The sequence below is a fragment of the Schistocerca cancellata genome, chromosome 3, assembly GCF_023864275.1.
Source record: "Schistocerca cancellata isolate TAMUIC-IGC-003103 chromosome 3, iqSchCanc2.1, whole genome shotgun sequence".
Classification (NCBI taxonomy): Eukaryota; Metazoa; Arthropoda; class Insecta; order Orthoptera; family Acrididae; genus Schistocerca; species Schistocerca cancellata.
The window spans coordinates 556,901,577-556,926,899 of record NC_064628.1 but is presented as its reverse complement, the minus strand read 5'-3'; the positions used below and the strand labels follow the sequence as shown (position 1 = coordinate 556,926,899).

Here is a 25,323-nt window from a genome sequence, read left to right as displayed (position 1 = left end):
CAGGTATGCCGTCCCCTTAACCTTTATGATTGGGCCTCATGGTTCATTGTCCAAGTATACATCTTTATGTACACTATAATTAAATATTACCTGGTAAAATAAAAATCTATTTTACACTTCACTCTCACTTCTTAGTACCCCATTTAATACCCTAGAGTCCTCCTCTGCTTTTCAACTTCTATAATCTTAGTAGATTAAATCTGGTTTTGCAGGACAGAGCGGGTCAGATCATGGAAAGGGGCCAAGGGCAATTACTGTTAGTTATACAAGAACACACACAACTTTATTGCTCAAACCAGTGCACAGTTTTCTCCTTAAAATAACAAAGGTCAATCCATGGCTGAGGCCCCAAGTAACTTCTCCAGAATAAGTTTGAATGAGTGCTTTTAAAACACCAGGATTCAGAGTAATGGTTGAAGGCCTTACTTAAGCAAAATTACAGTATCTTCTCAGCTAAAGGTCGAAATAATATTTCAGATCAGCTAAGGAAATTCTTTAAAAGCTAAGCATTTACATATTCCAGCTAAAAGCCATATTAAGGAAAATTCAAGTTAATTCTGTGGTTGAAAGCCCAACAAAAAAAATTTCTTTACATAATAAAGAAGAGGCTTTAAAGATAAAGTTTTTACACTGTACAACAGCAAAACATCTTAAGAAAACTTGAAGTATCTTATCGGCTGAAGGCCCAAACAATTACTCAAGAATAATTAAATACAATCTTTACAGAACACGGCTGAAGACCATTTCAAGAATTCAAGATAATTAAAGAGAAACCTTACAGACAAGGATTTACATACTACAGCCTCAGGTTCTGAAACAAACATGGCTGAAGGCCTAAATACAGGGCAACAAGAATTTTAAATGAAACACAGCTGAAGGCCTAATCTTAAAGCTGTTATGAAGTTCAGCTGAAGGCCATATATTAAACATAAAACAGACAATATTAATACATGGCTGAAGTCTCTGTGACCAAATAAAATGATAATCACAAACAACAAACAGTGGTGCTCAGAAGTGTTCCGAGGGTCAGCCTGGGGAGAAAATTCTAACCACAGTTTAGGTGAGACAGACAGCCAAGCATAACACTAAACAATTGGGTTGCAGCATGACCTAGGGATGGCTGACGAACTAACCAACCACCTAATGAATTCCCTTCCACCTGACCAACAGCACAACAACCAAAGGTATCAGCAGAGATGAGGGTTGCAGCAGGACTATGTCTTAATAATTGGTGTATAAACACAGTCAAGGCACAATAAACACTCAAAGAGAAAAAGAGAACAACACCAAGCTGTTGAACTACATACCGTGCTGGGCAGCATCAACACAGCAAGAAAAACACACTGGCGCAGTACTACACTAACAACCAGGGCAGGTAATCGGAACATTAATGGCCACAAGGTAGAAGATACCGCTGGTGCACTTCACTAATAAATTATAATCATTTCAAAGGTTAAACACTATACAAGAAGATGGCTGCAAAATTTTGCCGACTCCAACACACCATCACATTGCTGCGGGCGGGGATGGCCCAAGATGCAACAACCAGCAATCAACAAAGAGATGTCACAATGGTTGAGCTTTCATGACAGGTTCACTGATTACTCAACTCCAGTATGCAGGTGCGGTGGGTGATGAACTTAGCAGTTCTCGCAGCTAATGCCACACAACTCCGACCGTGCGTGCATGCCACCAGCGGCCCCAGCCTGATCACATGCCGCAGAGACTTCCTCGCTGCTCCACCGCAACCGACCAACTCCCCACACACACCATGACACAGGAATATAACTGCCACACCAAAGAAGTTATGGCAGTACTAGTATCAATAGACGCTGCTTCTGCCACTGATGGAGGCAAGTGAGCAACTCGTTCAGATAGTAACTGAGGGAGGAATAAGACGCCACTCGATGGTGACAAAATGCCCAAAAGGAAAAATGGCATTAGTGCAAGCCAACCATGGCTCAGTAGATACTATGTCTACACATATTATTCAACTCATGGTAGATACTATGTCTACCTATTTTGTTCAAGCCCCACTATCATACTGTTTATCAATTTATCTGAGTATTCGGTACACTGACTTTTCATAAATAAACATCACAATTAACTTCAATCTGGCTTGTGTTCTCCTTCATTACTCGTGCTTCCTGCTTATGTATACTCTTTGTAAGATCATCATAGTTTTTCTATACTTTTGTACATAGGCGATATGGAATCTTCGTAGGCGATGTAGAACTGATAATAAAAAAAATGTGTGCATATTTCTAGATGTACATATATCTTCTCCCCTGCAACCCTTGGAAGTTCTTACATCCTTCTAATCTGTAACTTCATTGTTTCGTATTTCTTTGTGTGTATGCGTATGTGTGTTTGGGTGTTCTGATTCCTTGGCCTTCTTATGTGAAAATAAGTTGTAGGTTATTGGAAACCATGGAGACTGGGAAGGACTTCTGCAATAGAAGTATATGAATATGGAAAGAGGGAAAAATAGTTAGGTCCTCAAAAGTGAAGTAAGAAAGGAAAAAAATAGAAATGGTTGCTAAGATCAAAGTAGAGAAAGAAGACAGCCCCAAAGACAGGAAACCCTTCCCAACCCCCTTCTCCAGGATCTCTACCTCGCCGGTACTTGAGTGAGAAGCCAGAGGAGGTATGGTGTTAAATAAGGGCCAGCCAGAAATTGTGCTCGCATGCAGTGCTCCTGCACATGTGCAGCTTCCGGGTCACAGCGTGCACGCCGCAGCCGTCAGCGTTAAGAATGTTACTATGACCAAACTTAAACAAAAAATATTTTCAGCATTTTACCTCGACTGAGCCAGTGTACTTAGGTATAGTAAGGTATGTCACTGTACTCCGCTCCTAATTCCTCCAAGAATTGCTGAAACTGGCGATGTGTAAGCCCATGTGTCTTCAGATAGTTTACAGTACATAGAACAATGTGCATGATGTTTGCTATAGTTACTGATTTTGCACAAAGCGCCTCTTGATGCAGAATGCAGTGAATTTCATACAACGTCTTGTCTGTGCGTCCTAGCTTTTTGTGCATCTGTGCTATGAGTCCTCTCTGATGGCCTTGCATTGATGGTGCTCCATCTGTGGTACTGAGACTAACCGATTCCAGTCCATACCGACACCATCAATCGCTTGCTCGACAGCTTGGAGTAAGTCTGCACATGTAGTAGTCCCTTTCAAATGTACTAAGTCCAAAACATCCTCGGTTACACGAAGTGCGTTATCGAACCTCATATGTATATCACAACCTGGGCTGTATCTGTAAAATCTGTTGCTTCATAGAGCGCAACAGAGAAAGCAACAAAGTCTTTAGCCTTATTTATTAGCTGGCTGTGCACATCGCCAGCCATAGCACTGATATGTCTTGTCACTGTTTGTTTGGATAGACTGATTTCTTGAAACCTGCTAAGGTTCGTGGGACACACAAGTTCTGCAGCATCAGTCAGACACCCTTTCACAAACTCCCCTTTGGAAAAGGGTTTCCCAGATTGTGCAATTCTTAATGCGGTTTTAAAACTTGCTCGCAGTGAAGATCTAGTGTGGTTATCATTCTGGAAAATTGAAAACAGTACATTGTACACCGTACAGTAAAATAGACATAAATGTAACACAAGAAACTAAGAGTTCAAGAAGTATGAGTTACTTTGACGTGCAGTAAAATTGAGTTGTGTGTCTCATCCATTTTCTTAAGGACATTTAATTTTGCTTGCCATTCTTCACTGTTGAGTACACTACACTCATCTTTGTGATATGTATTGTAGTGTCTTTCAATTGAAAACTTACGCTGGCCACCTATTATTCAGTGGCACAGCAAACACTGTGACTTTTCGCCAACGGCTACAAAAAAGAATTGCAGTTCCCAGTCATTTTTAAATGACTGAGAACATAGATCTCCCGTCCTTTGCTTTTTCACAGTACCTGCCATTTCTCAGTACTTCTCTGTTAAGGTTACGGTCACCAGGGGTAAACAAGACTGGGTATGTTGCGCTCTTGCTTGTACCACATAAACAGGGAAGTGGAGCTGCTGCCGTTCATTTAGGACACATGTCTAATAACAGATGTCACTGTCGCACACGTGCACAGCACTTTTGCACATCTGCACACTGTGCAGCATTTGGCCAGCCCTGTGTTAAATCGTCTCCTACAGAACGGGCATTCCCACCTTCACCCTTGAGGTCCCCGAAGGAAATCTTAGCAACCCTATGGAAACAGCAAATGGTGAAGAACCAGTCACACTTGTTTGCGAGGGTTGTTTGAAAGGTGTGACGTGTTTTATGTTAGCCATTATTTATCTGTTGGTGTAAATCATGCTATTATTTTCACTACCCACCCCTTTCAAAATCAATATGAACCCTCCCGTCTACATCACATCTCATAAAAGGTATAAAATATTCTATACAAAATAGAACATTATATGCTATAGTATCATCATTATTTAATTATTCATCCAATACTATATGTTCTGATAACGTAACATTCACTTCCATTCATTAAGACAAATATGTGTTAGGAAATATAAATTTGAATTCTGGACCAACTAAGGCGGTACATCCTGTCAAAGAATACTGCAGTTGTCCTAAGGCCAGCTCAGCGAGGACAGAAACCTCGTGTAGAGCAAAACGCAAAATCTGGCTTGATTATATTACATTCTGCATGAGAATAGTATTCCCATGACAGAGGGAGATAAGAACTGACCAGGCACCTAATATATCCTGTCTCAAGGCTATGCCAAATGATTGAGATTGGAGACAACATGTGTAGTTCTTTGCCTCATGCTGCAGACGAGCAAAGTAGGACATCTAACTGACTGGAACCAGAAAATCTCTTACCAGGAGCAATTTTGGATCATGTAATAACAAATGCTCGCTGGTATGTTTCTCTCACAAATGAGGATGACGCAATCCAAAATTCATAGGGAGTTAGAGGTTGTTAGTAGTCTAAATGACTGGAAGAAGTAAATTTCTTACCAGGAGCAATTTTGAATGGCATAATAACAAACTGTCACTGGTAAGGTTTTTACCAGTACCTCTTAAGTGTGGGAGGATAGAATAGTTTAAGAGTTTGAGGTAATTTGGTGCAGGAAAATTATTACAGAAGAAACACCGAAAACAACTTGGGACCCAACGGTCATCGCTCCACCCGTTAACTAAGAATGTTAACATTACTGGGGGATATACAACTTTATGTCTTTTACCCTGTATTTTCCCTTTTCTGATCCAGATGTTAGATCCACTAAAAATAATGTCTTGGGATGGACTACCATTTGTACTCGGTAAGGTCCTTCATATTTTTGGAAAAACTCACGTGTTTCTTTCTTTGGGGCAGAGCTTTGAAGATGTTGTTTTACTAGAACTAGGTCATCAATCTCGTATTGAGGTTTGACAGCTTTCTCATTATGTCTACTTACTCATTGTTGTGCTTTTTCAACTAAGTTTTTAGAAACTAGTTCCTGCTTAAGTTCGTAATCATCATTAGGCTGTTCAGGCCAAATAAAACATTTAATAAGAGGTTCTCCTACAAAGGGTTTGCCTATTATGTCTAAAGGTTGATAAATGTGGCAATTCATTTAAAATAAGTTCAAAGTCTTTAATTTTTGTTGCCCATAAAGTATGTTTTTCATATCAGTAAGTACGGCATAATTTCCCAATTTCTTTCATAACTCTTTCACATGGATTTGAGGATGTGTTATAGTTGGATATTAATACTTGACAAATACCTTCACAAGCAAGAAACTCTTTAAAATCGTTGCTTACTAACGGTGGTCCATTATCTGTGAGAAATCATTTTGATTTACCTACCTCCAGAAAGTACTGTTAAAAACAGTGTATAACTGTTGGCGTATTTGCTTTTTTGACAGGGTATAGCTTAACATACTTTGACCAGGACTCTATGATGACCGAAATGTATGACACTCCTCCCTTTCCTTTCAGAACTGGTCGAAAAAAAATCCGGTGCTGTGAGATCATGTAATGACTTAGGAAGAATCTGGTACATTTTGTACTTCGCATGAATGTTATTCTCTTTCACCTTCTGACAGATCTCACAGGTTCTGATTAAAGATAGTACTTTATGCCCTATCTTCTTAAAATAATAGGACTTATTCATGTGAGCTATACACTTTTTTATTCCGAAGTGTCCATATCACTTACAAACATACCACACAATTTCGTCTTCCATTAACTTCAGAATACATATGCGCCAATGTTGCAATGTTATACTGTCTCTCCAAAACAAATTATGCCCTGTAATTTTCCACTTCTGTGCTTGATTAGGAGGTAAAAAATTTCTGACACACCTAGCAAACATTTCTGTAAAATAGGGATCATGATGGATGTTTTCTGTTATTCTTTGAGCCATCTCTTGTACCCTGGTGTGTGGATATTCTACTGTCACAAAATTAATTACAAAAATTATGCTGAGTCCTTCCATATGTTTTAATTCTCCCATTCCTATGGGTAATCTAGATAAAGCATCCAGTACAATATCTTGGAACCTGTTATATATTGTATCCTAATATCATATTCCTGGAGGAAAAGCATCCAGCCAATTAATCTACCATGTAACAACCGACTACTCATTAAAAAAGATAGAGCTTGATGGTCTGTATAAATGTGAATTTCTGAACCCCATATTAGTGTTTGAAATTTTTGGATACTCCATGCTATGACAATAGTTCTTTTTCAGTAGCTGAGTGGTTTAATTCGTGTTTATTGAGATTACAGCTAGCAAAAACTATGGAACTATGGTTTACATTATCTAGACCCCACTCTCCTTGAAAAAGTTCTGCTGCGATACCATAATCAGATGCATCAGTTGACATTTTAAATGGCTCACCGATACTCGGATTATGTAATACGGATGATTCTACCAGTGCTCTTTTTACATTTTCAATCACAAAACTTGCCTCTTGATCCCAAACCCACAGTATTCCCTTTCTTAAAACATAAAATTCTTGGGTCGTTCAGTTCTTGACCTCGTATATACCGTCTGTAGTATCCGGTCATCCCTTCAACTGTCTTACATTTCTAGGGGGTGAACATTCTTGAATAGCTTTTATGTGCTCAAGATCCGGTAATCCCCTGCACCCCTACAATATGCCCTATAAACTTAAGCTCTTGTCGCGCAAAGTGCGATTAGACAATTTCACTGTAATACATTGTTCTTTAAATTTTTTTGGGGTCTTACTCAAGGTTAGACAATGTTTTTCCCAGGTAGCTGAGATTATGGGGATATCATCTACATATATTATTAAATCCTTCAATAAATCTCTTCCTGATGCCTCATCCAGAGCATGTATAAATATGGATACTGAGATATTTAGACCGAACGGTAATACATTAAAATGATACGATTTACCATCAAAGTGAAATGCTGTATACTTCTTTGAGTCATGATGTAGCCTAATTTGCCAATATTCCACCATCAGGTCCATCATGCTAAAAAACCTTGTTTTCTCAAATTTGGATAACAACTTGTCGATGTTAATTGGTTTTTCTCATTCTGTCTCTGTATGCTAATTCAATGTACTTGCATCTAGCACTAATCACACATCTCCTGTAACCTTTTTTACCACTACTAAAGGGTTATTAATGGGGCTAGAACTATGTTCTACTATATTGTTGTCGATCATTTTGTCAATTTCCTCCTTAGCTGCTTCTTTCAAACTTACCAGTACTGGATATGGCTTACAGAAAAATGGAGTGTCAGCTTTCATTTTTAAACTTACATATGTAATTGCTGATATTACCAGGGCGATCAGAAAATACTACTTCATATTCCATCAGAATTCTATATAAATCCAGTTTCTGTTCAGTGGCCAATAATAGAGACTCATTTACTTTGTTTTGTATGTCAGCTCGATGTGATACGTGCTCTACATTATCGATCTTTGCTGTAGCAGTTAATCATAAACATTGAATCTCAGTTGTTTGTCTTGCAATGTAATTATCTGTCACAAATGGTATCCAACATCTCCTGTCATCTTTACCAAAACAAAGAAGATTTTCCTCAAAATTCAGCATGACGTTAAATTCTAATAACCAATCAAAGCCAAATAACACATCCCCATTAATATTTTCTACTATTAAAAGTGTTTGACAAAATGGGATATTTCTAATGTGGCAGTTCACTTGGGTTTCGTGTTTCACAACCTTACTTTTTGTCCCGGATATAGCGATTATGTGAACTCCAGGTACTGGTAACAGTGGTAAGTAATGTTTAGTCTGTAATGTCTTAAAGAACATGCTGGAAATGAGTGACACTTCACTCCCTGAGTCTATAAATATGTTAACTTCAGAAGTCTCCATGGTTCCTGCTACTATTGGTTGTGGATTATTGGTAGTCAAGCTTGGTTCTTCCAGTAACAACCATTCTTTTGTAGGTATTTTGTGCATGAAATTAACATACTTATTATGAACCAGGCCTCCTAGTCTATCTCTACAACCTGGGCCCTGGCCCAGGATCCAGATCACACTACGTTTTCCTCATTATTAGTAAACACTGGTTGGTTACTAAATCATTACTACTTTGTGGTCTGTTATTACTTGGGACATATTTCTGTGAAGTTACTAGACCTAAATTCGAAGGTGAATGCTTCTTCTGATAATTATAATTGCCATTATTTCTGTTGCACTGGTGTACTCTAGCTAAGTTGGCCTCATGTCTTTTAAAATTATTATTACTATTCCTTTTGTAATTCTGATTTTCACTTTGGCGTATGCTCTCATTGTGGTCTTTATTTGAGGCATCAAGTGCATCCACAAAGGACAACAATTCTACTGTTTTCCACCCACTACATAATACAAGGGTAATCCCAAAAGTAAGGTCTCCTATTTTTTTTTAAAAATGTACCTAGAACTGTTTATTTCTACAATGGTTTACATCAGTTTACAGCTTGAACATTTAGCTATTTTTCGACATAATCACCATTTATGTCGATCCATTTTTGTGGATGCTGTGACAGTTTTTGTATGCCCATGTCATACCAGCCTGCTGCCATGCTGTTTAGAAAGCTATGAACCTCTTCTTTCACCTCGTTGTCAGAGCTGAATCACTTTCCAGCCAAATATTCTTTTAAGTTAGGGAACAGGTGATAGTCACTGGGCGCCAAGTCAGGACTATAGGGTGGGTGGGTGATTATGTTCCACTGAAGAACAACAGTTTGGTGAGCGATGTGTGGGTGAGCGTTGTCATGGAGAATGTGAATGCCCTTGCTCAATATTCCTCTTCTCTGGTTCTGAATTGCCTGTTTGAGTTTTTTCAGAGTCTCAGGTACCTGTCAGCATTAATTGTGGTCCCAGTGGGCATGAAGTTGACCAACAATACTCCTTTCTGATCCCAAAAAATGGTTGTCATGACTTTACCAGCAGACTGTGTTTGTTTGAATTTCTGTGGCTTTGGCAAAGAAGGATGCCGCCACTGGCATGATTGTTGCTTGGTCTCAGATGTAAAGTGGTATGTCTAGGTTCTGTCACCCATGACAATTTTGAGTCCAGAAAGTTGTCCTGTTTGTCTTCAAGGCAGTGAAGAAATGTGCAGGAAGCATCAACTCATTGTCACATGTAGTCCTCAGTCAACATGTGTGGCACCCATCTTGCACACACCTTCCGGTAGTTCAATGTTTCTGTTAAAATTCTGTGAGCAGTGCTTCGGGAAACCTCAGGAACCAATGTGCAGAGATCATCCAGGGTGATCCACTGATCTTCACGCATGCTTTGCTCAACCTTCGACACTGTCTCCTCAGAAATTGACGGTCTCCCGCTCCTTTGTTTGTCGTGAATTTCGGTCTGACCAGTTGCAAACTCTCTACAACACTAATGAACATTTTTGACATCCATGCATGACTCACTATACACTTCGTCAGTTGGTGATGGATTTCAATCAGCACAGTGCCCTATGCATTCAAAAACCGAATGACTGCATGCAATCCGCACTTGGTGGTAACATCCAACGGGAGCTCTATTCTCAACTGCTGCCAAGCCAAGACTGAGTGCCTCAGCACAGCGTGTGCATGTTTACACACAGCATGTGAAGCACTCTCCATAGTGCGACCAACTGCTACACAAACAGAGTTCTCTGCTTATAAAAGAAATAGGAGACCTTACTTTTGGGATTACCCTTGTATATCTTTCCTCGCATAAATGGGTAATCGTCTTATTAAAATTGTCACTAACCCCTCTTCTTACATTCGATTATCTAAGTACTTCGCCCATGTTAAATGCCAGCCAACATACTTTCTCAATGTTCCCCATGTATTATTGTAATACTTTGGGTCCCACAAATCTGATATCAGTTTTTCCTGTGCACTAGCAGACCAGTAGTTTTCCTTAAATTTCTTCTGGAAGTCTCCTCAAGAAGAAAAGTTCTTGATATTTATGGTACTCCACTCCGAGCCTTTCCCTAAAAGGTACCCCACAGCAAATTCAATTTTCTTAGAATCTTCCCAGTTCTTTGGCAAGGTCTGGTTGAATCTTTTTAAAAAATGTGTTGTGTGTACATCCCTGTCTGGCTTAAACTTAGGGAATTGCCTGGATAATCCTGAATTGGCCCCCCATTGTAAATCAATCATCACTTCACTGGTCAATACCACATTAGGAGAAGCCACCCTCTTGTCTACTTTATCCTGGATAAGTTTAAATTCTTTCCACAAGTCATCTATAACCTTTCGGGTATCTGAAAGTTCTGAAGAAACAAAAGGTGACATGTTCCCGGATGTTATTCTCTTGGTGACTTTTGATCTATATTTCCTTCAAATTGTTCCTCCGGACTACTTATACTTACAGTATCAGAGTTAGCTATTCTCTCTTAGAAACTTCTTTCTATGTTTTCTACTTGTGTTTTAACGCCTGTAATTTGCGATTGGATTATTGGTATTAATTTGCTGTTCTTTTAAAGTTAGCAGTCTCTGTTTTACAGCGTCAAACTTAACATTACAAACATTTTCAAATGAACCTAACCTTCCACCAAGTTCAGATTCCACATTATTACATTTATCTTCAATATCAAATTCTAACTTTTTTGTCAAATCCTGAATTTGATCTGTTTCTGACTAAAATCAGTGAACAGTTGACTTACATGGAGATTTAAAGAGTTAGTTACTTTTTTCCTTAATTCTAATTTCAAATCCTCTACTTTATTATTTAAATTGTCTAATTCAGTCTTTAAACCCCCCATGCTTTCACATAGACTACCAAATTCTTTGCTTTGCGATTCTATTTTAGCATTTTAACAAATTTAATAGAGAATTTACTAAGCCTAGTTCTTTAATTAAAGTAACATTTTGAGCAGTTGAAGGTGCACTCTGGGCATCTAATTTAGTATTATCAGCTTCATTTAACTGTAAACTCTGGGCTTCTAGTTTGGCATTTAAAGTCGCACTTAGTTCCTTTCTTAAAGCTGCTGAATCTGCACTTTGGGCTTTGATTAAATTTACTAATTCAGACCAGTCTGGCATTTCCTTACTCACTTTCATAGCCAAGGCTGGTTCTGAAGTTTCCCCAATTCTCTGTGTATTATCCATATTCCTATTAGTTTCAGATCCAGTAATCATTTAACGCATTAACTCTAAGTATAATAACTACACCAATAAAAGTCACTCTACTGTTTGTATCACTTCTTGGTAAGGTACTGTGGGGATCAAGATGTTACATATGGTAATATCGAACCCAACATTAAGTATTTGCTCGTTTATAATGAATTAACTTTATTTTGATCATGTCGGTACAAACACATCCGCTCGAATACAGAGTTTGGAACACACTAAGATCAACAGTTTTCAAAGTTCATTCTCAAAGATGAGGTGGTCGACTCTTGCAGTCGATAACCGCCACAGTACTAAAGTTCTATTTTGCACTCACCCGGTGTAGAATTCTCGCAATGTAGGTAAGCGGATGTGATGGCAAGTCAGCACCGGTGAACAGCAAGCCGGTGGTGTCAGATGTTGGTGCTGACGTTGATGTCGGTAGGCAGCTGTGGAAGCAGGTCAGCACCAGTGAACTGCAACTGGTACCGGTGGCGTTGAATTTTGTTTCCGTGTCTGCGTTGCCGCGATGTGTGTGAGAGCTGTATACTACCCCCATTGGATGTTTTTAGTTGAATTATTCTTGTTGTATCTCTTCTTAGTCTATTACGTTGAGGTCTTCTTTCCACTCTTTTAACGTTATTACTTCCTCACGTCTTCCCTCTTGTTGCATCCACAAATTTTTCCATTTGATTTTTGGGCTTAATCAAATTACACAAAATAGTTCTCTTGTCTTGTTATATCTGGTTGCTATAGCAATACATCATATCCTCGTCTTTGATTTCTTCTCAAAATTCCTGTTTTTTTGAGTCCTTTTCACTGTTCACCATGCTCTAATGCCTTAGACGACAAGAATCGATGTGGAGATGGTTTGCCAATTTCACATCTCTCTCACATCAGTTGACTTACTTGGTATGCACAGCCGATTTTCCTCTCTGGATTGATATCCAAAAACTTCTTCTCTGAAGAATAAAGCTGGTTAAGGGAATTTACCCAACTCTCTCTCTCTCTCTCTCTCTCTCTCTACTCATGAAATAAGTGGGTACTCACACAATACTTTTAGTTTAGTCTTGGTATATTTCAACTTCCTCAAAGAACTAATTCACCATTTCTCACATAAATATTTGATAGTTTGCAAGTCATCCAATTCGTCTCCCATTAGACTCAATTAAATACATGTACAATATCATTGGTTTAATAAACACATAATTTATGAACATGTCTTGCTTCTAGCAAGTCCAACACATGAATTACGTAAAAGTCTAATCTCATTTTTTCATTTGTCCTTAACAATCATCACAGTCACTAAAAGCACAGAATAATGCATAAACACTCTTGTTCTTCTCTACACATACACTGAATCTCTATGGATCATGCAGCAGGTACTTGTCGGCCGCTGCATCCACATTTTACTCATGACTGTTTTGAGACCTGCACACATGAACATGCAATGCGCAGGAGGTCAGATTTGTCTCTCTCACACTTCTATTTAAAATATCGTGTGTTTGAGATGGAGGAAGGCCAAATGGTTCTAGAATTCTCAAAGCACTACAAGTTGTATTAACCAAAATCTGTGTGCAAACAATGGTATTGCGTGGTCCAACACTCCTATCAAAAGTTTTCCATCAGATAAGTTACATCCAGTGGATTTTCTGCCCCACTGCAAGATAGCTTTATGTCAGGCATGAATGACAATCAAAAAATTAAATTTGTTAAAAGAGTTCTTGAAGGTGAAGAAGCTCTGTCATTTAAATTTAAGTCAGTGGGAAACATATCAGAGTTCTGAGAAAAGTTTTTAAAATAAATTTTGGTCGGAAGCAGAACAGGAGAGAATCAAAATTCAATTTTTGAGTGGTTTTAATTATAGGAATACGGACAGCACTTTGAAACAGTTTTATAAGAACCAAGTTAAAAAATTAGCACATCCTGACAAAACATTGGACAAAATGACTTTGATTGATACACTTAAAAGGAGATTACTAGAAAGATTGCTGTGGGATTTAGTACACAGACCTGACGATTGTCTTGAACAGTTGTTACTATATGTTGACAGGATGGATAGTGCAGTAAAAAGAAGTATGTACCATAATAAAAGGAATGATAGAAACCACAATCAGAGTAATCATAGAAACAGAGATAATGGTAACTTCCATCAGGATCAAAGTGTCAATAGAAGTTCTAAACAGCAGCAGGATAGAAATAATGGGAATAACCATGGGCTTTTTAACAGAAGAAACGATCATGGAAGTAACTACTCGGACAATGGCAGTTTGCCTCAATGAAGGTCCAGAGTTTTGGGGTGAAGAAACGTAACAAGTAAGGATCCCTAAGTTACACTTGCAATTAGGTGATAATAACAGTATTGATGCTATGGCATTTGTATCCGAAACTGAACAGAAGGAATATCAGATTTCTCATTTATGTTTTGATCAAAAGTTTTGAGATACTATATCTAATTATGGTGATGTAAGTGCTAATCAAAAACCAGAATGTGAGACTAATGAGAATTTTGATGTAGTGTGTACTAATTATTTCTTCTCTTGGGTGGAAAGCAGTGTTGTTGATGTATGTAAATCAAGTGATGACTGTATCAGATCTGAACTAGGTGGTATTTTTGATGTAGATGAGAATGAGAGCTGTGTAATAACCAAGGATGGCAAGTCTGAGACTGGTGGCTTATTGCAAATGAATGTAGGTGAGGTAAGTGACTTTGATGGAGATGAGATTTGTATTGTCAGTGATGTTGTTGATGAAATAATTTTGGAGGAATAAGATGATGATGAGCATCAGGTGTTTGTGGAGTTTAAGAATAATGAAATTTCAGAGTTATTTTCAATGATGTTGACAATACAGGTAAGGTAAATGATATATGTGATGTTGTAAGTGAGGGTCATGGAATACCAGTCCAGTTAAAACAGTTTTTCATTAATGTCATGCAGAGTAATGGTCCAGACAGTAAAGGCGAGGTATCTGTGAGCCTCTAGAATAAAAGTGAAAACTTTTTTAAGTTTGTTTGGGACCAGATTGATGATAACTTGGATAAAGGTGCATTCTGGAATTTGTTACCTGTGGTTAGTCAGAAATTGTATCCCAATTGGTGGAATGAAGTGAAAGAGAATCTAAGCAGGAAGTGTAATTTTGAAAGCTTTGAATGCTTCATGCCTGTGTGAACATTTGAAGAAGAATACTGTTTGGGATTGGAATCAGGAATGTCAGAATGCTTTCGTTGAGATCAAAGGATAGTTGTGTCAAAGTCAGATATTGTTCAGACTGAATTTGTCTCTTCCTTTTTGTATCATGCCTGACAGTAGTGATGTTTGTTTGGGTGCTCGTTTATTTCAGGAAGTTGAAGTTGAAGGTGTTACTGAACATAGATCTCTTGCATTTGCTAGTACAGTGTTGCACAAGCATGGAAAGACATACACTGTAACTGAGAAAAAACTTTTGGTTTAAATAGGATGTTCAACAAGTTTAAACCTTATTTACTAGGTCACAAAGTCATCATCTATATTGATCACAAAGCATTATGTTATCTCCAGGAGTGTAAGCTGCACCATAACAGAATTACTTGTTGAGCCTTGTTTTTACAGCAGTTCAATTATGACATCCGATACATTAATGGCACAGACAATGTTGTTGCTGATGCTTTGTCTAGGCTGCCTTTAGGGAGTGAATAATCTCACAACTTTGGAGAAAGAGAGAAAGAGTTTAAAATTATGTACTTGAGAGGTGTGAAAGATGAAAAAGAGATCTTGAAAATTTGCAAAAACAACTGAAGGTATCAAAATTATGATCAAAATTGAAAATTGGTGAAGGACATTTTGGGTAAGAAAGGAAGAGAAGAGACTGAACAATATTATAAGGTACACATGTATATTGTATTCAGGAGATATATATGACGGTAGTATCTGTTCCGGAAAGAACAGTTACCGTAAATGACCATGCAGCTTTGCTAGAAATGAAATGATAATTAAATGGACACCCTAGCTGCAAACAGGCATTGATGTACTTCATTGGGGACATGTTGAAAATGTGTGCCCTGACTGGGACTCGAACCCGGGATCTCCAGCTCACATGGCAGACGCTCTACCCATCTGAGCCACCGTGGGCACAGAGGATAGTGCATCTGCAGGGACTTATCCCTTGCACGCTCCCCGTGAGATCCAAATTCCCAACATGTCCACACCACTACATTTGTAGTGCGCCTAATAGATGTTTGCCCATCATACATGTTGGGAATGTGGATCTCACGGGGAGCGTGCAAGGGATAAATCACTGCAGACACACTATCCTCTGTGCCCGCGGTGGCTCAGATGGATAGAGCATCTGCCATGTAAGCAGGAGATCCCGGGTTCGAGTCCCGGTTGGGGCACACATTTTCAACATGTCCCCAATGAAGTACATCAACGCCTGTTTGCAGCTAGGGTGTCCATTTAATTATCATTTCGTATTCAGGAGACATAAGATTGACTCAGATGATTGGAAACTATGATGGCTGGAACATGCATTGATACTTCAATTACTTATAAACATGAGAGTTTTGGTCATTGTGGAGGAACCAGCAAAAGATCCAGGAAAACATCTATTTTTATAACATAGGAAGGAAGGTAAGGAAAAGAATACCAGCTGTGGGAGATGTCAAAGAGTGAAGGTAAGTAACCAAACAAGTAGAGGACAAATGCAAAACATACCGCCTAATTCTAACCTAGACCTCATGTCTGTGGACATCTATGGACCTTATTTTACTGAGAGGAGAGGAGGAGATTAGTGTTTAACGTCCCGTCGACAACGAGGTCATTAGAGACGGAGCGCAAGCTCGGGTGAGGGAAGGATGTGGAAGGAAACCGGCTGTGCCCTTTCAAAGGAACCATCCCGGCAATTGCCTGAAGCGATTTAGGGAAATCACGGAAAACCTAAATCAGGATGGCCGGAGACGGGATTGAACCGTCATCCTCCCGAATGCGAGTCCAGTGTGCTAACCACTGCGCCACCTCGCTCGGTCCTTATATTACTGTGGTGATCATTTCTCCCTATGAAGGTCGGTGACAACAAAATATTTTTGCATTCGGAGAAGAAAGTTGGTGATTGGAATTTCGTGAGAAGATTCTGTCGCAACGAAATATGCCTTTCTTTTAATGATGTCCAGCCCAAATCCTGTATCATTTCTGTGACACTCTCTCCCATATTTCGTGATAATACAAAAAGTGCTGCTCTCCTTTGAACTTTTTTGATGTACTCCATCAGTCCTATCTGGTAAGGATCCCATACCGCACAGCAGTATTCTAAAAGAGGACGGACAAGCGTAATGTTGTCAGTCTCCTTAGTAGATCTGTTACATTTTCTAAGTGTCCTCCCAATAAAATGCAGACTTTTGATTAGCCTTCCCCACAACATTTTCTATGTGTTCCATCCGATTTAAGTTGTTCTTAATTGTAATGCCTAGGTATTTAGTTGAATTTATGGCTTTTAGATTAGACTGATTTATTGTGTAACCAAAGTTTAATGAATTCCATTTAGCACTCATGTGGATGACCTCACACTTTTCCATATTTAGGGTCAACTAGAATCTCTTGCTACTAGTGGTGTAACAGAAGTAACAAAATACGTCAATGATCAGGGACTCAAGGTGAATGTCACCAAATCTCAACTACTGACATTTAAAACAGGAAGTTCTCACCACAACAATAAGAATAGCGTATGTAATATCTCTGCAACAGAAAATGGTAACTGTAAATTACTGGGTGTGTATGTTGATGAAAACTTGCGGTGGACATACCACATTAATTATGTATGTGGTAAAGTCAGTAGTGCCATATATCTCCTCAGCCAGCTAGCAAAGATAGTTCCTAGCCAAGCACTGAAATTAGTGTATTATGGACCACTTTACCCCTTTCTCAATTACGGAATTGAACTATGGGGCTGTGCAGCTGATGTACATTTAAAAAGAATACTACTACTACTACTACAGAAAAGAGCAATAGGACATATACATTGGATGGGACATAGAGATTCATGTCATGAAGTGTTTGTGCAGCACAAATATCTGACAATATATTCTCTGTACATCTTCAAAATAGTTGTATTTCTTATAAGTCAACCAACAGAAGCTATCAAAGGCAGTGACGTATGTGACCACAACACTAGAACGAAGTGTAACTATTTCCGTAAGAGAACAATGTTAAAAATAACTGATAGAAGTCCATATATCGGTGGTTTGATCTGGTAAACAAGCTACCAAACGCTCTAAGAATGTACGCGGGAAATTTCTTTAAAACAAAATTAAAATCTTTTCTCATAAAAAAATGTTTATATTCTCTCAACGAATTTTAAGATAGTGATTGTAACATGAGGTATTAGCATATCAGTTGTAATGCGATAAATGTAAAAAAATAGACATAAGAAGCAACAGCTACAGAATATAGTGTATCTTGTAAGTGTAAATATAACCATAGTATTAAGTCTGACGTTTGAAAAAGCCATAATTATGATGGCTCCACACAAAGAAAATGTAAATAAATAAATGAAGGTTTGTATATAATCCAGTAAGTATAAATACACTCCTGGAAATGGAAAAAAGAACACATTGACACAGGTGTGTCAGACCCACCATTCTTGCTCCGGACACTGCGAGAGGGCTGTACAAGCAATGATCACACGCATGGCACAGCGGACACACCAGGAACCGCGGTGTTGGCCATCGAATGGCGCTAGCTGCGCAGCATTTGTGCACCGCCGCCGTCAGTGTCAGCCAGTTTGCCGTGGCATACGGAGCTCCATCGCAGTCTTTAACACTGGTAGCATGCCGTGACAGCGTGGACGTGAACTGTATGTGCAGTTGACGGACTTTGAGCGAGGGCGTATAGTGGGCATGCGCGAGGCCGGGTGGACGTACCGCCGAATTGCTCAACACGTGGGGCGTGAGGTCTCCACAGTACATCGATGTTGTCGCCAGTGGTCGGCGGAAGGTGCACGTGCCCGTCGACCTGGGACCGGACCGCAGCGACGCACGGATGCACGCCAAGACCGTAGGATCCTACGCAGTGCCGTAGGGGACCGCACCGCCACTTCCCAGCAAATTAGGGACACTGTTGCTCCTGGGGTATCGGCGAGGACCATTCGCAACCGTCTCCATGAAGCTGGGCTACAGTCCCGCACACCGTTAGGCCGTCTTTCGCTCACGCCCCAACATCGTGCAGCCCGCCTCCAGTGGTGTCGCAACAGGCGTGAATGGAGGGACGAATGGAGACGTGTCGTCTTCAGCGATGAGAGTCGCTTCTGCCTTGGTGCCAATGATGGTCGTATGCGTGTTTGGCACCGTGCAGGTGAGCACCACAATCAGGACTGCATACGACCGAGGCACACAGGGCCAACACCCGGCATCATGGTGTGGGGAGCGATCTCCTACACTGGCCGTACACCACTGGTGATCGTCGAGGGGACACTGAATAGTGCACGGTACATCCAAACCGTCATCGAACCCATCGTTCCACCATTCCTAGACCGGCAAGGGAACTTGCTGTTCCAACAGGACAATGCACGTCCGCATGTATCCCGTGCCACCCAACGTGCTCTAGAAGGTGTAAGTCAACTACCCTGGCCAGCAAGATCTCTGGATCTGTCCCCCATTGAGCATGTTTGGGACTGGATGAAGCGTCGTCTCACGCGGTCTGCACGTCCAGCACGAACGCTGGTCCAACTGAGGCGCCAGGTGGAAATGGCATGGCAAGCCGTTCCACAGGACTACATCCAGCATCTCTACGATCGTCTCCATGGGAGAATAGCAGCCTGCATTGCTGCGAAAGGTGGATATACACTGTACTAGTGCCGACATTGTGCATGCTCTGTTGCCTGTGTCTATGTGCCTGTGGTTCTGTCAGTGTGATCATGTGATGTATCTGACCCCAGGAATGTGTCAATAAAGTTTCCCCTTCCTGGGACAATGAATTCACGGTGTTCTTATTTCAATTTCCAGGAGTGTATGTTTTGCTTTATACACTTCCTTTTGCAACAGTATAAAAAGTTATAAGAATTCATTTCCTCCCTACAGACAGCCAGAGATTCCTGTTATTTGCCACGGAAAGGAAAGATGGAGTGTCAACAGATGATTGTGCTTATCAGAATATCATATAGCAATCACTGAAAATGGACAGATGCAGACAGTTACAAGCTAATACCATACTTGAGTAGAATCAGTAAGAGGAAACAGGTTGTGGCTATACAAGGTTTAACAAAATGGTACCAAAAAATTTCAGGGGATTGCAGAGGGGATGCTGAGGAACAAAATTAAGGACAGGAATCCGTGTCTGGAAACATCATCCAACAATTCTGCAAATGTCAAAGCTGTAAGGGCGAACATCTACTGTTAAGCCAACTCTTTGATAGAAAAATGAATTTATATGCTCTACAGTATTACTGTGATAAGCACTGACATGTTTGACACCATTTAATGCCACAAATGGTGTTAAGCCCGTTGTGAGATCTTCTTGTGGTCCATCAGTATATGAACTCTTGTTAGCTACCAAAGGGGTTGCCTCGTAGCAGGCACCTTTAACTTCAACTTCAACACTCGTTATTGCTGTAGGATGATTTTTCTGGACTGGGTTTCCTATCCTCAATTTGTCCCTCAAGACACTCTCTACAATCTCTGGAAGTTAGTATCATTTCATTACACTCTATTTATATAAAACTTCGAGTCATGTCCCAGGCCATGTGGCTTAATGAATATTGTGATGAACAGCTCTTTCAATGCAGTGCCGCAACACTGGAGCATGAAACACTAAGCTATTAGCACTCACAATTTACAGGCTGCCAGCAGGAAATATCCCAAACTTCAGAAAGAAATTAGAACCAGTTTTAATAAAGTTATATGAACTTAACAAGAGAATAAATAACTGAGGCAATGGGAAGCGTAAGGGCTTAAAGCACAGACTCACCAATTTTGAGATTTTAGCATGTGCACATGCTTCTGACATCTACTGATCTTATGGTGAGCCAACTTTATCTATATCTGTTGGCATACACTGTATATATGAACATACATGAAAAGCTGCCTCACTGATTTCTGGGATATTGATTTCCTTTTGGACCCAAAGCACAAAGCATAATTTTGTTGATCTGTGCCGCTCAATCATTATCTGGGGTTTGGAATGTAATGTACATAATGTACATAATAGTAGTACTTTGTGATTGGTGATATATCGGCAGTTTTATTTGAACCTCTAGCCACAGACTCTGCTTGACGAAAATCATGTTAACAAGGACCCTGAGGTGCCAGTATAGATCATAACTGTGTGTGTCATGCTGTTAGTGTTTGTTCTTTGTGTTCTGATTCTAGTTTCACATTAATTACAATCTTAACAGCTGTCAAAAGTCATTATGTCACTAGCCTATATATTGAAATTTTGTAAAAAAACATTAATAATGTAATATAAACCTAAATATTAATTAATATTTCATAACATAAAGTGGGTACATTATTTTTTTGTAGGAAATATAGGATGTTGAAACTTGGTTAAAAATTAAGACAGACCTAAGAGACTGGTGGTCTTTCTACAAATTTGTTTTTCATGAACAATTATTTTTTAAAAAACTTTGTATCTGTGTTTTGAAGGCTTATAGTTCTCAATCCATCAGCTATCTGTAAAGATTTTCTGTCAGATAGCACTGACTAAGGACAACGTAAGCTTTTGATGTTCACCATTGGATTATTTGCTATGATAAAGTTGCCGATAAGGATTGAAGGACGTTATGCAAAAACCATCAAAAATTTGTTTTTAGAACCAGCAAGCTTACATGTAAGTAGTCTATCTCACGATGACCATGAGTTAATAATAAAATATGCTTATCAGTTAGGTTAAGATCGTAGAAGAAGGGTATTATTTTAGAGCCTCAAAAATAAAAACTCAGTACTGGTGTTCAGAGACAAATTACAGGAAGAAATTTATGAAGTATACAGTGTAGATGGAAAATATAACCTTTTCTTAATTGTTTTCCTAAGGCACTTTGAGTCTTGTTTTCCCCTACAAACAAGGCTAAAATCAAATAAATGCTGTAAATGAGTGAGTGAATTGTCTTATACAGAATTTTTCTCTGATCATTATCAAACATATATAATATTAGCTTCTTTCACTAATATTCAGCAACAACTATTCTTTATGTCATATTTAAGTGCTTATTGTACTGAGTAATTACACCAAGCCTTGTTTTGTGTTTATAATTTGTATTAAAGATACAATAACATAGAAGCTTCTATATTATTGTTACACAAACAATGTTTATTTTCCTGCAGCTTAGCAGTTAATTCATTTATGAAGCGGAGTTCAGAGACCATGTGTAACTTAAAAGTAATGTAATGCAATTCTTAGGAAGCAGAGGAGAAACAAAAACAGCAGAAGCTACGACGAGTTCTACTACAAGATCTCAGCACAAGACTAGCAGTGCGTCATCATAAGCCAATCATAGCCCAGGAGGCAAAGCAACACTTGAAAGTGCTTTCATTGAAAATTCTACAAGAATTTCAAAGGAAAATGCTTGCAGAGTGTGAAGACCGATACAAGGGTGAGTAGTAACTATAGGCCATTTCCATTTCATTGTCTTGGCAATTATTCAACAAGATTCAATGTGTGTTGTTCACCGGCAACAGTTAACTGAAAGACATTGGACAGTCACAGATACTGGTGATCTGATGCTGATTTTTTTTAATGATTCTACATAGCATTATTTCAGTCTCTCCACTGGTTTTGCTGCAGACAAAATTATGACATGATTAATGGTTGGCTCATTCATGCTCTGTAGCTCTACATGTTCCACACTTCTTATCAAGAAGAAGAACCTCCAAATCTATGGAACAAGTCAAAGCAATTAATAGAAACTTAATATGTACTCTGCATAACCAATGAACTGTCATTCTACTGCTTGACACTATTTCTGCTTATGTCAACTATATGTGACTTGGTAAATTAACAGGTAAGCCACTGCATTCTCAGTTGTACTGGATGGCTACTATTAGCTTAATATTTACATGTACATTCTGGTATTTTTCAAAGAAAACAGTTACCTACACTTGTAACAACAGAGGCCTGTTTATAACATAATAGTAATTATCAAGCAGTTTTTGCTACTAGCAATGCAGATACCAAGGATTTTCAATCTATGAATGTAGATAACCAGATAATTCATAGAAGGAGTGGTTCTTTTCAATTGGAAGTAATTCTCAATTTCGTCCTTTATGTTGGATGGGAGTTTCTTGGGATCTTTTCACCAGGGTATGCAGATCCATGCTTAGTCCTAGAAAAGGAAGTAAAGTCTATATGAAAATTATTTTTGTGTCATGTATTATGATTAGAAAAATCACTATTCAGCTGAAACTGCAGCCTAATGGGACCCCTTCTGTTATATTCCCTCATTCTGGAGTTAGATTTATTTCTATGTCTGTGAATGTGATCTTTTGCTTTCAGTTGTAAATTGAAAACTATATCCATGTAAGAGGGATATTATGAATTCCATAACATTTTATTTTACCACGGAGAATTTAGGAGTCCATAGAATAACAGGTTTTCTCAGAGTCAAAGAATATACAAAGAGAATCATTTTTCTTGTTTAGCTCTGCCAACGCTTTTAGGGGAGAATGCAGTATGAGAGCCAAACTGAAAGGCAGTTAAAAAATCCTGCTCGTATAAATGAGTCAGAAATCTTTCATAGGCTACTTTCTCAAAAACTTTTGAAAAGACTGGATGGAGTGAAAGTCTGTAAACCGAGATGGCTTCCTTGTCTCCAGTTTCAAAGATGGATATTATTACAGCTTATTTAAATCTGTCAGGAATTATGCCCTGGGCTGTTGACAGATTGTAAAGATAGTTCAAAGTTAGTCCTATCACATCTGCACAAGATTTTAATTTTGTGGTAGAAACACCATCACAGCCAAAAGTTTTTGGCTTAAGCCCATCAGTCCTTAGCTGTGGGAAGCAGTCCAAAGCTGCATTTAAAAAACTCTGTGCATCCTCAATTAGCACATCTGATGAAAACATGGCATTAAAGTCTCAACAAAAAGTGATTTTCTAGTTATGTACACAAAAATTTATTTCACTCTTTCTCTAACTGCTGCAGCAAGTTTAAGATACCTCTTATTGATACTGTACTACTATCTTGTGTATTTTTGATCCACTTCTGTGTACATCCATACTCTGCAAAAATGGGTTTTAAAATACTGAAACAGACTAAAATAACTGATATAAGCCCATAGTTTTGTATTTTTGTTTGATGACCCTTCTTCAATGTGGGAATGATGCACATTTTCTCTGATTGCTAAGAACACTTCATTCCTCCAGCAAGTTAGTTCTTCTGTATACTCCATGTAGAATTGTATAAATACCACTCAAAGTCCTGTCACCTATCCTCTGTTGAATGATTGCAGTTGATTTTCTATCCCACAGTCAATTATTTTTATCATTTTGATGTTCATGGAACAAGAGGCATGGTATAATCTTCCTCAGTGAAACAGTTCTAGAAAAAGTAATTTAGTATTTCACCTTTCTCTCTGTCATCTTTTGTTTCAGTGCCATTATGGTCGCTGAGAGTCTGAACAAACGGCTTTGATCTGTTGCCAGAGTGGTAAATGCACTTTCAGATTCACTGAATGCTCAAAACATAGCTCCTCTTACATTATTTGTGGCTTGATTCAATTTTTGTTTGCCTGTGAGGTTTTGACTGAGTATTAAACCTATGGTGAAGCTCTCTTTATTTTTGGAGCAACATTTAACATAGCTGTTGAATCATGGTGAATCATTCGCATATCTAAAAACTTTGATCAGAGTATACCTGTCAAAGGTGCACAGTATACTACTCTTGATTTTTGTCCATTGATTCTCAACATTTTCGGTCTCAGAGATGAATGTTTAATGTTGATTGCTCAGGTACTCTGAAATATGTTCCTTGTTGCACTTACTAAGCAGAAATATCTCCTTACCCTTCTTTACATACCTGTTTACACCTTTACTAACTGATGCTATAACAGCTTATGATCACAGATGCCCTTCTCTAAATTAATTGAATCAAAAAGTTTGGGTCTGTTTATAATCAGGAACTCTAAGGTGTTACCCTCACAAGTCAGTTTTCTGATTAACGTTCAAGGTAATTTTTTTTAAAAAAAGCACTTTGAACAATTTTAGATAATTCCCTGTTCCTACTACGTGATTTAATAACTTGAGTCTTTCAGTCTTGGTAATAAGTTGCAATGTTCATCTAATACTATAATATGATTGATAAATTTACAGCTAATGTCCTCAAATTTTTCTGTGAAATGTTCTCACTACTACCACTCCTGAAGCAAACAGTCCCTAAAAGCATCTAATTACCATATTTGACCCACTTTCAACACTTATCTTCACCTTAGTTATTTTACATTTGGGTTCTGTGCTAACCTCACTAAATATTACAGTATTTTTTACAGCTGTAAACACACCTCATTACTGACATCAAGTCTGCATTTGTGATATGAATTCCACATGGAATTCCATTGCTATTAATATATGATATCAACCAGCTTCCTGTCCCTAGAACTATGTGGACATTGTTACCGTTTACATGTGAGATTAGTTCCATTTCCATGGATTCTCTGCATTTCTATATTGACATTTCTTTCTCTGATAAACCGTGGTGGCACAACATAAATTAGTGGGCATGTGGAGTGAGTCCTCTATCCTAAGAAACTAACATGTGCACACATACTCTGTTACTCTTGTTGTTGCTTTCTGTGTGTACTTCAAGCCTGATCTATTAAGTGGGGTTTTAAAAGTTTT

The 25,323-nt window shown here is 38.7% G+C and overlaps 1 non-coding gene across 1 annotated transcript; it reads left to right on the top strand.

The window, feature by feature from the left end:
- Nucleotides 1-15,824: 15,824 nt before the first annotated feature.
- Nucleotides 15,825-15,899, top strand: Trnat-ugu (transfer RNA threonine (anticodon UGU)). The gene has a single exon. It is a non-coding gene; the product is annotated as a tRNA-Thr (tRNA).
- The last annotated feature ends 9,424 nt before the right edge of the window (nucleotides 15,900-25,323 follow it).